Raw genomic sequence first — 12,951 nt, 5'->3', positions numbered from 1 at the left:
CATGTACTTGCTAACATCCCTGGCTACACACTGTTTGCGCAAGATTGCAAGTTGACATCTGACCTTAACTAAAAATGACTTACCTCTTGCTCAGCATACTGGTTTTGAGTCTGGAGTACTGGAGTTTATGAAAGCGAATACAAATCTGCAGATGTAGCAGCTAAAGAGAGATAATCTACTGTAAAATGCTTTTGTCAGAAACAATATGCTGATTCGTGTGGCCTAAGGTGCAATGCACGCACGATAAGAATCCAAAACTTTACTATGAATCAAGGAAGAGGGATTGACTTTAAAGAAAATCGTCTTCGAGAAATCAAACTCTGATCATAGCGAAAACAAGAGCAAAACAGAAGAAGACTCTAACAATTACAAAATTTTCTTATTAGAGCAATGACAAACTTTTAAAATTCCTCCAAAATTTTCTCCACCAATACAAATAACAGGCAAGTATCATGTATATGTTTTCAACTCGTTAATAAAGTATTCCAGGTAACTTCTCCCAGATTCACAAATAACAGACCCATTTCTCCGATAAACTCAACTGCACGCTACTACACCTCAAATAAGAATGTCTCAGCGCTGCACAACTGACTAAAAGGTCAACCAGAGATAAAACTAAAAGCAGAGTCAATAAACTTTATCAATACTCCTACGATATATTCATTCTTCTTCATCACAGTGCAGCAGAAGTGAAATTTTTGCAATACTAGAAAACATACGAGAACCTGACATTATTCCATCTGCACCCCCCAATACCGCACATTGTCTTAGCTCTGGTAAAGCACACACCCTACATGAAGTTCTGTAGATTATAGGTAAATGTTACACAGCTCAAAACCCTCGAAGATTTGCTTTAATATATATTATTAATCTTGAGGTTAGCCCGTGAATACAATTGGACGTAAAATGTTGCATCGCTCAGCAGCAGGGAAGCTACCATTGATGTCTCTTGTCATTAATCTTGTGGCCATGAAAAAAATTCAAATAACGCAGTACTCACATATTTCATGAACTGTGGCCACCGATGAGGCCGCTGACTCTGAAGTAGAATCAGAAATGAGGAGACTCAGGAAAGTATTTTCCACTAACAACTGATATGCCTAGTTGAAGTCTCTTAAATAAGAGCAGAGTCAGGGAAGTAATTTTCCACTGATAACTAAATTGTCCATTTGAAGTCTCGCAGATAAACTCAGTTCTATTTCCTTTCAGTGCGTGCAAAACTTTGTTAAATTCTTGGCACCTTCATTGAATTTGTCGTGTTTTACAATACCTTACAAAAATCCGAACTGCACATGCAGTAACATCTCTCTAAGAAATGGACTTACTCCTAGAAAATATATGAAACAGTGCTAAAGCATCGCATGAAAATGTAAGATAAAGCTTACGTACAAAACGTGAATATTTGTAGATAACAGTAATCAGTATGATCAGAAAACCCCCTCATACAGCAATAATAGAGTGATGGTCCTCTTCTTGGTAAATTACGGACTTCCTGTTTAAAATATCTCACGATTCGTTTGGCGTTCTGGCTTCAAAGACATTCGTGAATGGAAATATGCCTGCCTTGTGAATAACAGCAAAGTACCCGTTTGCTTACCACACCTTCCTAAACATATATCGCTGCCGCGTATTCGTAGCAACAGAGCAAACACTCGTTTCCACATCGTCAAAGTATCGTGATGTGGAACACTATCTCATAAAATACATACAACGAGCAGGCCCGAAAATTCGAGAAACTACTTCTGTTGTGGAGCATACTAATATTCTACATGTTACCCATCTTTATTTGCTTGAGAGGGCTACAACTGGATGTTTTGTTTACATCGGGATGGTGAAACACTGGTGGTAGAAACATTTGCTAGTTCTCTAGAGATGGGAATCCCATATGATTATGAATATTAAAACTTTAGATGAGTATGTAGACTATGAAGATGATATGGAGTCTGTTAAATCATTGACATCGGTGCATAAATAGTTCTCGGTTTACTTTCCGCGTCAAATTTGGATAAAATCACATTGACATCGGTGTTCATTAAAAAATGAGAATGTAACTACCAGTTGACTCTATTTTCAAGTTTTCACCTAAGAGTCGTCACAGACGAGGTATGTTTTTAGTTACTCAATGGTCTGCAGCACGTCCCACGCTACAGTTTTGGCTCTCCAGGGATATAATGTCCAATCTTTCTATTCTGGATTATACTGTGCAACAGTCACACAAACGGCATGATATTCCGGAAACCCATGTGAAAATATGTGAAATGCGGTAAATTTCCTTTCGTTACTCGATGATTTCAGTCTAAAATTTCACAAATATCGTCGGTTTTTGACGTGTATACACGGACATTGCAGCTGATATCTATACATCGAGATCGGTATATTCATTCGCAATTGAAGAAGCATTTCCCATCGAAACAGCTCATAAATTGAATATTCTTTTAATCCCACAGTCTGGAGGAGGTCGCAGCTCGTTGCAGAAACCACTGTAGCAAGGAGGCCAGACCGTAAATAATACCATTAGGAGATGCGTTTAAACGGGAGAAACCAGACTAGCCTTAGCACACTAGTTCGGAGAATGACTGCTGTCCACACAGGGCGCCACTATCATCCTTTAGGAGAGTGCGAGCGCGGCCAGTTGCCTCGAGAGTGATGGCTGTGGCGGATGTTCGACTGACCTCGCGGATGATAACAAGCACTGTGTGTATGTACTATGCATGTGCTTCTGTTTTATGGATCTGTGTGTCTTCGCGGTGTATGTCGGAGTGTGGTGGTTGATAGCATATGCAGAAGCGATGATTTTGTTTGTTGCAAGGTACGAGTTCGTATCAGGATGCTCCATTCACAGGAAATTCCAAGACGTCAGAGAGTTACAAGACATCTTTGTGTGGGGCATAGGAGTCTCTACAGGCTATTTCGAATAATTCAGATGCTGAAAAATGCAAGCGCTTAGATTTCCTTGATATCAGACAGTAATGTGATGTCATCCTTGTTAGAGTGTTCATGCACAGGCACAGGCAAACCAGGTTCCTCTGGTTTGGACAGCTGGAATGCTATCCCGCATCCGCCATTTTGGCTTTACAACATCTCCACACCAGCAGTCGTAGGACATCAAAAATTCGTCGTAAATTAGACATTTTTCTCCTCTATGGGATGATGCTTCGAATTCTAGCCGGCCGGAGTGGCCGTGCGGTTCTAGGCGCTACAGTCTGGAGCCGAGCGACCGCTACGGTTGCACGTTCGAATCCTGCCTCGGGCATGGATGTGTGTGATGTCCTTAGGTTAGTTAGGTTTAATTAGTTCTAAGTTCTAGGCGACTGATGACCTCAGCAGTAAAGTCGCATAGCGCTCAGAGCCATTTGAACCAATTCGAATTCTAGGAGAATGTTTTAGACATCCGATCTGTTGTGTATCTGTGTTTCTTTCAGAGTATGTTATGGGTTTAGACACATGTCATGAACTTTATATATCCGATTGTCCTGATTTTCCTGTGTTTGCTTAGGTCCCAGTGTGGGTTCCTCGTTGTAGAACCGTGTTAAGAGAAAGATTTATTACGACTTATAGGTGAAGGGAGCGTTCTATATACAGTTACAATTTATACTGAGTCCCTCTGATACTAGTTTCAAGTTGTATTCTGAATTCTTCCCAGCAGGATAACACAAGATCTATGACATCGTCAATTTTGAGCCATACTGCGATTTTACTCACTCACTGTGTAGCACTATGCATACAGATGTGTAATTAGGAGCCATATTTACATCACTTTCCCACCAAAAATAAATTAAATCGTGTCCAGATCCCAGTTCATCTTGCATTCACAATGATGTTTAATAATTGCAAGGTCAGTCGTTGGCAGCAAGTGTGATTAACCGTGAACTTCCGTGTTTCTCCATGTACGTTTGTACGTGGCACGCTCGAGAGAAAACAGACTATCGACAAACTATTCGTTTCCTCTCCGGAAGGAAAGTCAAAAAATATCGGCCGTCACCAAGCGTTGCGATGAACGCATTAAAAACCCCACAAATTATAGTCAAACAATGAATCTCGATTTATTTCATTTCAACAAATCATGAGATTAATGAAACTGTTTCGTTTCAATTCAGACAAATTCCAGGAAAGACTCGATTGTGTGAATCCTTTCTCATCCAAATGACTGACTGACTGACTGACAGATAACTCACAGCCTCAACCACTGAGGATATCGAGAGATGTTATACAATAAACACTTTCTCCTAAACCATCAGCGAGAAAGAACATACTAAGCTATGCGGTGAAATTCTGCGTATTTGCTTTCTTTTTCGCAGTCATTTTTAACAGAAAACGAGAAAGTTGTGTTGAAACGTACCCTTTGAACAATTATACATGACTGTGCTTAAACTGACACACAATATTTTTTTTAGTGCAGCGCAATCTGACTTTCAAAAATCCCTACAAAAGAATGGCCCTGACTAACATTAACCTATACCTTTCACAAATCACTTACCTCACAAAAATCTTCGTTACTCAAGCTACTGCAATACAGCGAGCGCCACTACTGCAGCTAAATAAAAGATTCAAACTACTGAAGGCACTAAATACTGATAGGCATAGCTAGCAAATGAAAGATTTTAATAGAGAACAAACAATGTATTTACCTTAATAGTGTTGAAAAATCATAATATAAATAGCAGTTCATGACACCCAGTCTTACAAATTTCCAAACTCCGCCATTTCTCTCCCCACATCCACCACTGCTGGCGGCTCACCTCCAACTGCGCAACGCTACGCGCTGTTCACATCCAGCTGCCCAACACTACAATGGCAGACAACAATGCCAACTAGCCACCGACTGCACACAGCACAGCCAGTGATTTTCATACAGAGCGCTACGTGGCGTTACCAATAACAAAACCTAACAGCCTACTTACATAGCACCCATGCTCCCCACAAAAAATTTTACAAATTGTTTTGGGCAGTGGCCAATAATGAGTTGATAAAATTTTTCATAATTACAATAACAAAGGTATCAAATGCACACACTTATTGAGACAGTGTTGGTCAAAAGCTAAAATTTTCTCACAGTCCATGAAGACAGTCTTGATCATTCATCACCGTTAAATTGCAGTGTTTTTTTTTTCTTCTCAAAGTCTGAGCAGTAAAAGAGAATGCACACGGAAGTAGTGGATTTCCATGGAGTCTTGAAGAAGTAGTGTTGTCCTTCCAACGGAAAGACAGTGCTGACTCTCGACATGCAGACAGGTAATGGGCCACAACAGAGCAAACCCACAGCAGAGTCAGTCGAAGTTTTGAAGAATATTGGTAGGTAGGTCATCACAGAGCAGACCACTGTAGTCTTGTTAGAGAATACGGTATTGGTGGGCCACTAGAGGTGCAGACCCACTGTAGTCCTTGTAGAGACGGCCAGCAGCCATCTGTTGCAACTGTGCAGGTGCACAATCACCATCGAAGAGTCTTGCGGAGAATGTAGCAAGTCCATAAACCACCACTTGTCCACTCACAAAAAATTTGTTTGAAATGTCCTTAGAACCAGCAATGCTGTTATCCAGTCCCTTGCTGAATTATTAACACACGTGCAAACACTATCAGGCCCTACTTCTCACATATTGTCCATATACTATGACCAACAGAGTGAAATGTAACTTACAAGTTACTTAACTTGATGAACTGGTGTCAATTACAATTTTATAACATAAGAATACAATTACAAAGGTACAAAATACATCATTAAAGAACATAACAATACAGATAACATTTGTAGTACAGGCTTTTCAAAAGAATAGAAATGAACATATACATCAGTGTTACAAAAATAATGACATAAGTACATACATAAAGATCAGAATAACTTTTGAAACATCACCTTCACATATGAGCAACAAAACAGAATAAATAATGTCTAAACATCTTTACAAAGAAAATAACATATTATTAGAAAAATTCCACAACATAAATCTTATTAGCTAAACACATACAGACAGGAAAAATACAAATACACAAGGGTACATAAACACATAGCAGTATAACACAAGAGGAAAGGGCAGGATTTGGTTTCAGTGTAATATTTGGTACTGCAGTCCAACCCAAAACTTCATTCCATAGATCTTTCGACTTATTTCAACATTTGTTTCCGCCAAAAAAATCCTATCCAAGCATGCTTTCTGTATTTATATGTTCACATATTTCTTACCTCATTATTTATTTTCCATTATCTTACCTCATTATTTATTTTCCATTATCTTACCTCATCATTTATTTCCAAGAAAATCCTACCTAAACCTGTTGTCCCTAAACCCTAATTTTTTGTTCATACCCTCTTTCAAAATACTTTTTTGGCCAAACCATTTTCTTATAGCTTCTCAATGCATTTCTTCCAATTCATCACAAATTGTTCCCTTATATTGCCTACCCCATCTTAAGCTAACTTAAATCTACTGAGTTCAGATGCTAAACTAAGGGACGAGGCAATGCAGCAGCACAAAACAATTAACACAAACAGCAATGACAAAAAAATGCAGATTTGCAAAGTAAGCAGCATTATAGAAATTAGCAAACAATTGCAATATTACAACTAATATAAGGCATGTGCAGCAAACAATAAAAATAAATCGGTAGTAAAACTGGCTTAACAGTGTAATACAAAGTCAAATTCAGTAACACTATGCCTGGCAAGCAGCAGCAGCAAATGCAATAATTTATACCTAAACATGACAAAGCTCAAGCAGAAAAAATAGTACACTAAAGAAAACAATGCAAATAAGGGAAATGTATATTCACATCTTAATATCTATGTCATTAAAGTGGTGCACCACAACTTATTCTACAAAATAAATTACCAAGTACTTGAAACGAAATTATGAATCCAGTTCCTGTGAAGGTAAATGTCTTTTTGCGCGCCCTCATTTTTTTGAAAAAAAAAATTATTATTTACTCGATATGTAGACAGAAAATATTTATATTAGTACATCTATAAAATTTTATTTTAACCAATGCTGCAGTGCAGCTAGAAACTAGTTATTAAACGAAATGAACAAATATATATAAAGCAATGTGTGAAACGTCATTCACTAGGCAAATGGCGTCTCCAAAGGCAGTAAAAAAATCTCTCAACTAGAAAGACAATAGATGTAAAAATGTTTCTCGTCATTTCATTAGGCAATTTAGTAAATATCATAAATTAAGAGCTCCACAGTGTAACCATATGTTTTCAAGTTCGACCGTGTCGTTTTTGCGATGCTTTCTACAAAGGAATGTCAATAGCGAGGATAATGGCCTCTTTTTTTTCTCTCCACCTGTGCCTCTGAAAGGCACACACTAATGGCTTTTTTCCAGGCAGGTGGTACAGCTGGGTGTCCACAATGCATTACGTGAAGATCACTTAACTTTCTTACCGAAATATTTACGACACCAGTTTGCACAACAGTGACAGTCTCACATAAAAAATTTAACAGGCCGAGAATTTGCGTTGCAAATGTGTAGAAACAAAATCCTATTAATATAACAGTGTCCAAAAAATTTTCAGTGGCATTGTGATACATTCACACATGTACACACATTTCATAATTCTAAAGTACGAATCTTGGTTTCCAACATCCTTTTCCACAAATCAGAGTCCCTAACCACTGCTCATTATTCCTTACCTCATTATACATATACATATTCGTCGACACTTCTTCAATATTTCATCATGAGAAATACGTAGCATAATCAAATTCCTCATATACGGTATCATCATCTTATTGATCATAAACATACCTCAACAGCATAATACATATCGTCGTCGTAATAATATCATACCATCTCAGTCAATTCTCAAAATCGTCGTAGCTTCCTCCAATAATTTCAAAATCTAAAAAAAAATTCTCTGCTCATTTCAGTAGTGTCATCTACCTGAAACGTACTTCAAAATCCTGATCCCATACCAAATACATCATTCAGAGCTCTCATAGTATCACAATGGTTCCAAAAAAATATGAACAGTTCACAAAGTACAGACGAAATACAATTTCATAAGTGTGAAGTTATCCACCTGTGTAACTGCATAAACATCTGTCACTGACGTAGAAAAAAAATTTTTGTTTCTCTTTTAAATAAAAAGGTAGCTGTGTATTTTGTGTTGGAGAAATATGGTACCGATGTGTAAAGTTGTATAAGCAAATACCATATTAGCTAGGGCTTCTTGTGCTTGCCAAACACATGGTACACAAAGTAGGCGTGTACCCCCCTGAGGATTAATATAATTATACCCTCAGGTGTTACAGATTACAGCAATGGAATGAAATGTATCACGGAAAACTTTCTTTGTAATTCAAAAATCTTTCAAAATAAATGTTTTAAGTATAAAATTAATCACTCAAATACGTGTACTGTAGCGCTAAACTGTGCGTCTTGTTGCAACATAATCTCTGTGGAAGTGTCGTAGTTATCGTTCTCAGAAAGCTAAGTTCTGCAGAAGTCAACGTACTTACCTCATGATAAGCAAAAGTGAAATGCTTTGCGTATAGATATCGTAGTTATTATGCTTATTGGCGTGATGAAGAAAGTACTGTACAGTAATGTATTGTTGTGCCACGGAAAAGGTTGTCTCATTGTTGCTATACCACAAACGTTACTACTAAAACATGTTTTACTTTCCAGAATAATGCAGAAAAACTGTGTAGATATAAAACAGATACAGCGAAAAAGCAATAATATAAATTGTGTCACTCATTAGTAGCGTCGTGATATAATCGTGTAGCTGTCAAATAAACTAACCACTGTGTCATCTGATATCTCTCAGAAAGTACTTTAAATCCAGAATGTATTTTCAAATAAACCAAAATGTTGCAGTAAAATCTCATTATCAGTACCGGTACATGTTCTACGTATGTGAGCTTTATGGTCGTTATGTAATTGTGCCACTAACAAGCAAGAATGTACACACACAATAACACTGTGTCGTCTGTTCACTGTAATAATGCATTCGTAATTGCTGTCTAAATATGTTCCCTAGGTTATAGACTGGATAGTTTATTTTAAAACATAGTTACATGTTAACAGTTTGTAAGTGTGAGAAAGAGTACTAGTAACATGGGGTGAAAAATTTTATAGTAAGGACAAAATTAAAAAAAAAAAAACAGATTATCTTTCAATAAACGGTTTTACACGTGAAATGTGGTGCAATCCTTTACTCTTCCTAGTACGCAGAGTTTCAACTTCAGTGGAATTATCATGTGGTATATGGTACATCGGTAAAGAATGCTAAAATTTTTCTCACGGTTAGCGTCTATGTAATTTTTTCCTCAGCCAGCTGGCGCACGTGGCTGCCTGCGGTGCGAGTCATTGTCTGTCTCTTTGTTGGCGTGCATTGTTATTGGGATTAGGGGACCTAACTTCTACAAATTCACCTTGTCGAGAGTGCCCTGCTCTGTTTGAATCCCTCCTGTTCTGATGGAATTCAGGTCTGTCGTTTTGTCGGTAGTTTACGCAGTTTCTTGTTTGTCGGTCATGTGGTGGAGAATTTCTCCCAGAATCGTAACTGCGCGCTGAACTGTTGTGTCTGAAGTTATTCTGTCTCCCTTGATAATAATTGTTTTTGTTCCCATATTGTCTGTTTCTATGGTAATCTCTCTCATATTCATTATTACGGAAATGCGATCTTTCTCTGTAACTATTATTACTCTGCCAGTGGTTGTCATATGGGTGGTGACTGTTTTGGTCACGATTTACGTTGTAAGACTAGACTTGTCGTGTACAGTTATTTTTTCTGTCGTCACGGAATTGTGACGGATCTGACCTGTAGTGATTGTTTTCCTGTTTTCGGATCCCGCGACTGTCTGTATCAATTTCTAATTCTTGTAAGAGTCCCTGAAAAGCTTCAATGTCGTCTTTGCAACGTCCTGCCAAAATAATATTTCTTAAATGTTCAGGCAATTTCATTAAGCAAATGCGGATGAGTTCTGAGTGGCTGTATGGGTTTGACAGGTACTGATTCTTGTACAACATGTCTTCAAAATATTTCACAAGACTGGAAAATTCAGATTGCTCGAAATGTTTCATCATTATGATGCTATATTTTACTCGGTCCTGTGTGGCTTGAGACCAATATGCTGAGAGGAAGGCATGGTAAAATACACCTTCATTGTGACAATCGTGAATGACCGATCGCATTCTTTCAGCTGGTTCATTCTCTAAGTAGCCACACATAAATCCTAATCTGTGCTGCAATGACCAGTTAGGGAGGAAAACAATGAGAGAATTGATGAAGCCATGCTCGTGGATGAATGTCGTTGCCAGAAATCTTAAATGTTTTGAATTTAGGTGTAGTAATGAACAGCTTATAGTCAAAATCATCGTGTCGGTGAGTCGCATGTCGGTCATTGTTACGTCCTTTCGGCGGTTCCATTTCAAAATTCGGTGCACCTTGCCAATTTCTTTCATAATTTCCGAAATGCGCTGTGTTATTATTTTGTGGCGTTTCCGTATTTCTATGTCCCTCTTCCCGTATTGGAGCGCGATTGTCCTCCGAAATATGTAATTCTTGTATTACTTGTGTTAACTGATCTTGTACTTCCTGGATTTCTCTTTTGTGTTATGTATTAATTTTATTCTGATTTTGTTTGAATTTATTAATTTGTTCATACTCTTCTGTGTCAGTGAAGGCTACAGGTCTTGTGTCACTCAGATCATCATCCACCTTTGTAGATAAGTTAGTGAACTGAACCGAAAGTTCGGCTACTTTCTTTGATATTGAACTTATTTCCTCAGTCGGTTGTTCTGAACCAAGTTTCAGAGTGTCCATTTGTGTTGAAATCGTATCTACTGTGTCCTTTAAGTTTTCCTGAGTTTTTGCAAGTTGCGTAACCGAATCGGTAGATGCAACTGAGTCAATTTTAGCTTGCAAGGTGTCGTGATTTTCATGAACAATAGTTTGCAGTTCTTTTATGGCTGCTTCGTGCTTCTGTAATGCATTTTCATGACGCGAAAAAATAGGTTGGAAATGCTCACAAATTTGTGCTTTTACATCATTACAGACTTTCTGACATTTTGATTCAATGTTATGTAACTCAGTAGTTAAATCTTCACGTGTTTGTTCAAGTGTGGTGGTTAACTCCCGAAGATTTTGTTCCATTGTGTCTAACTTTTGAAGATTTTGTTCCATTGTGTCTAACTGTTGCTGTGTTTGTCTCTGGTGTTGTTCCATTGTGTCTAACTTTCGAAGATTTTGTCCCATTTGTTTCTGATTTTGTTCAAGCGTTGTGTCTAACTTTTGTAGCCTTTGTCCCATTTGTTGCAATAACTCTAATAACAGTGCACTGGTTTCTGAAAAATGTTCCTCAGTGCTATTCGGCAGTGCATTTGAACCGGCAAAATTCTGTCCTGTCATTTCGGAATCCTGAGGCGAGCTGTTGCCAACCGATCGATCGATAATGCTTCCCTGTTCACTATTTGTTTCACTGCCTACACCATTATCTGCAGCTCGCTCCATTTCACTAAGCACAATTACCAAATTACTACTTTGAGCATTAGTTAATTTACTACATGGTGGCACAAACACACTGCTTCTGTCTTCACTGTCATTTCTCAGTTTACTTTGGAGCCTAGTATTACGTTATTCACACTCCATTATTGTCAGAATATGTCATACGACAACACATAAAAACACAATTTGAAGAGCAAAAATAAGAGAACACATTAACATAGTACTGAAAATAATATCTAGTTAATTGCAAGCGCAGCTGCGAAATACTTGGTGCAAATTTACATGCATGCCACACCTGTTTTAATGTACAACAATGAAAGGCTGCATCTACAAAGGAGAGTCTCTCTACAATTATGTGCTAGCAATAAACAAAATCTACACTAATTAGACAAACTACAAGAAAAAATCAGAAGATTCCAGTGAGGTATCCTGGCAGGGTCGCCATATGAAACGTCCCCTTTGAACAATTATACATAACTGTGCTTAAACTGACACACAATATTTTTTTTAGCGCAACGCAATCTGACTTTCAAAAATCCCTACAAAAGAATGGCCCTGACTAACATCAACCTATACCTTTCACAAATCACTTACCTCACAAAAATCTTCGTTACTCAAGCTACTGCAATACAGTGAGCGCCACTACTGCCAGCTAAATAAAAGATTCAAACTACTGAAGGCACTAACTACTGATAGGCATAGTTAGCAAATGAAAGATTTTAATAGAGAACAAACAATGTATGTACCTTAATAGTGTAGAAAAATCATAATATAAATATCTGTTCGTGACATCCAGTCTTACAAATTTCCGAACTTTGCCATTTCTCTCCCCACATCCACCACTGCTGGCGGCTCACCTCCAACTGCGCATAGCTACGCGCTGTTCACATCCAGCTGCCCAACACTACAATGGCAGACAACAATGCAAACTAGCTACAGACTGCACACAGCACAGCCAGTGATTTTCATACAGAGCGCTACGTGGCGTTACCAATAACAAAACTTAAACAGCCTACTTACGGTGTACATAGTTAACTTCATAATTCTACCTGTTCGTAGATTAAAACATTAAAACCATTTAAAGTCATCAACGGTACTGTCCTCACAGATCGGTCAGCAGGAAGGGTCTCTCATACCCCGTGTACTAATGATGCCAACCTATTTACCCATTCATTTTACCTTGTGTTTCCAATGAAAGATCCGTTTGCAATAGTAGTAAATATGATCTGAGGGACGGGGGGGAGGGGGAAGGAGATTTATAGGAATGGAGGAGGAAATCGGTATAAAGAATGGGAAGGAGAATACTAACAAAGAGATGAGGGAAGAGGAGATGGATAGTGTGGGGGAAAGAGATGCACTGGGAGTGGGAGGAGGGTGATAGACAAAGAGAGGGAGAATGAGGAATGGACAAAGGTAAGGGAGCGGGATAGAGGGGGCGGGGGGGAGAGAAGGAGAGTAGGACGTATGTCAAATTCCCGTGCACATTTAACAGTTGCGAA

This window comes from Schistocerca nitens, chromosome 5, assembly GCF_023898315.1.
Source record: "Schistocerca nitens isolate TAMUIC-IGC-003100 chromosome 5, iqSchNite1.1, whole genome shotgun sequence".
In the NCBI taxonomy this organism is placed as follows: Eukaryota; Metazoa; Arthropoda; class Insecta; order Orthoptera; family Acrididae; genus Schistocerca; species Schistocerca nitens.
Note: the sequence above shows the minus strand (reverse complement) of the source record.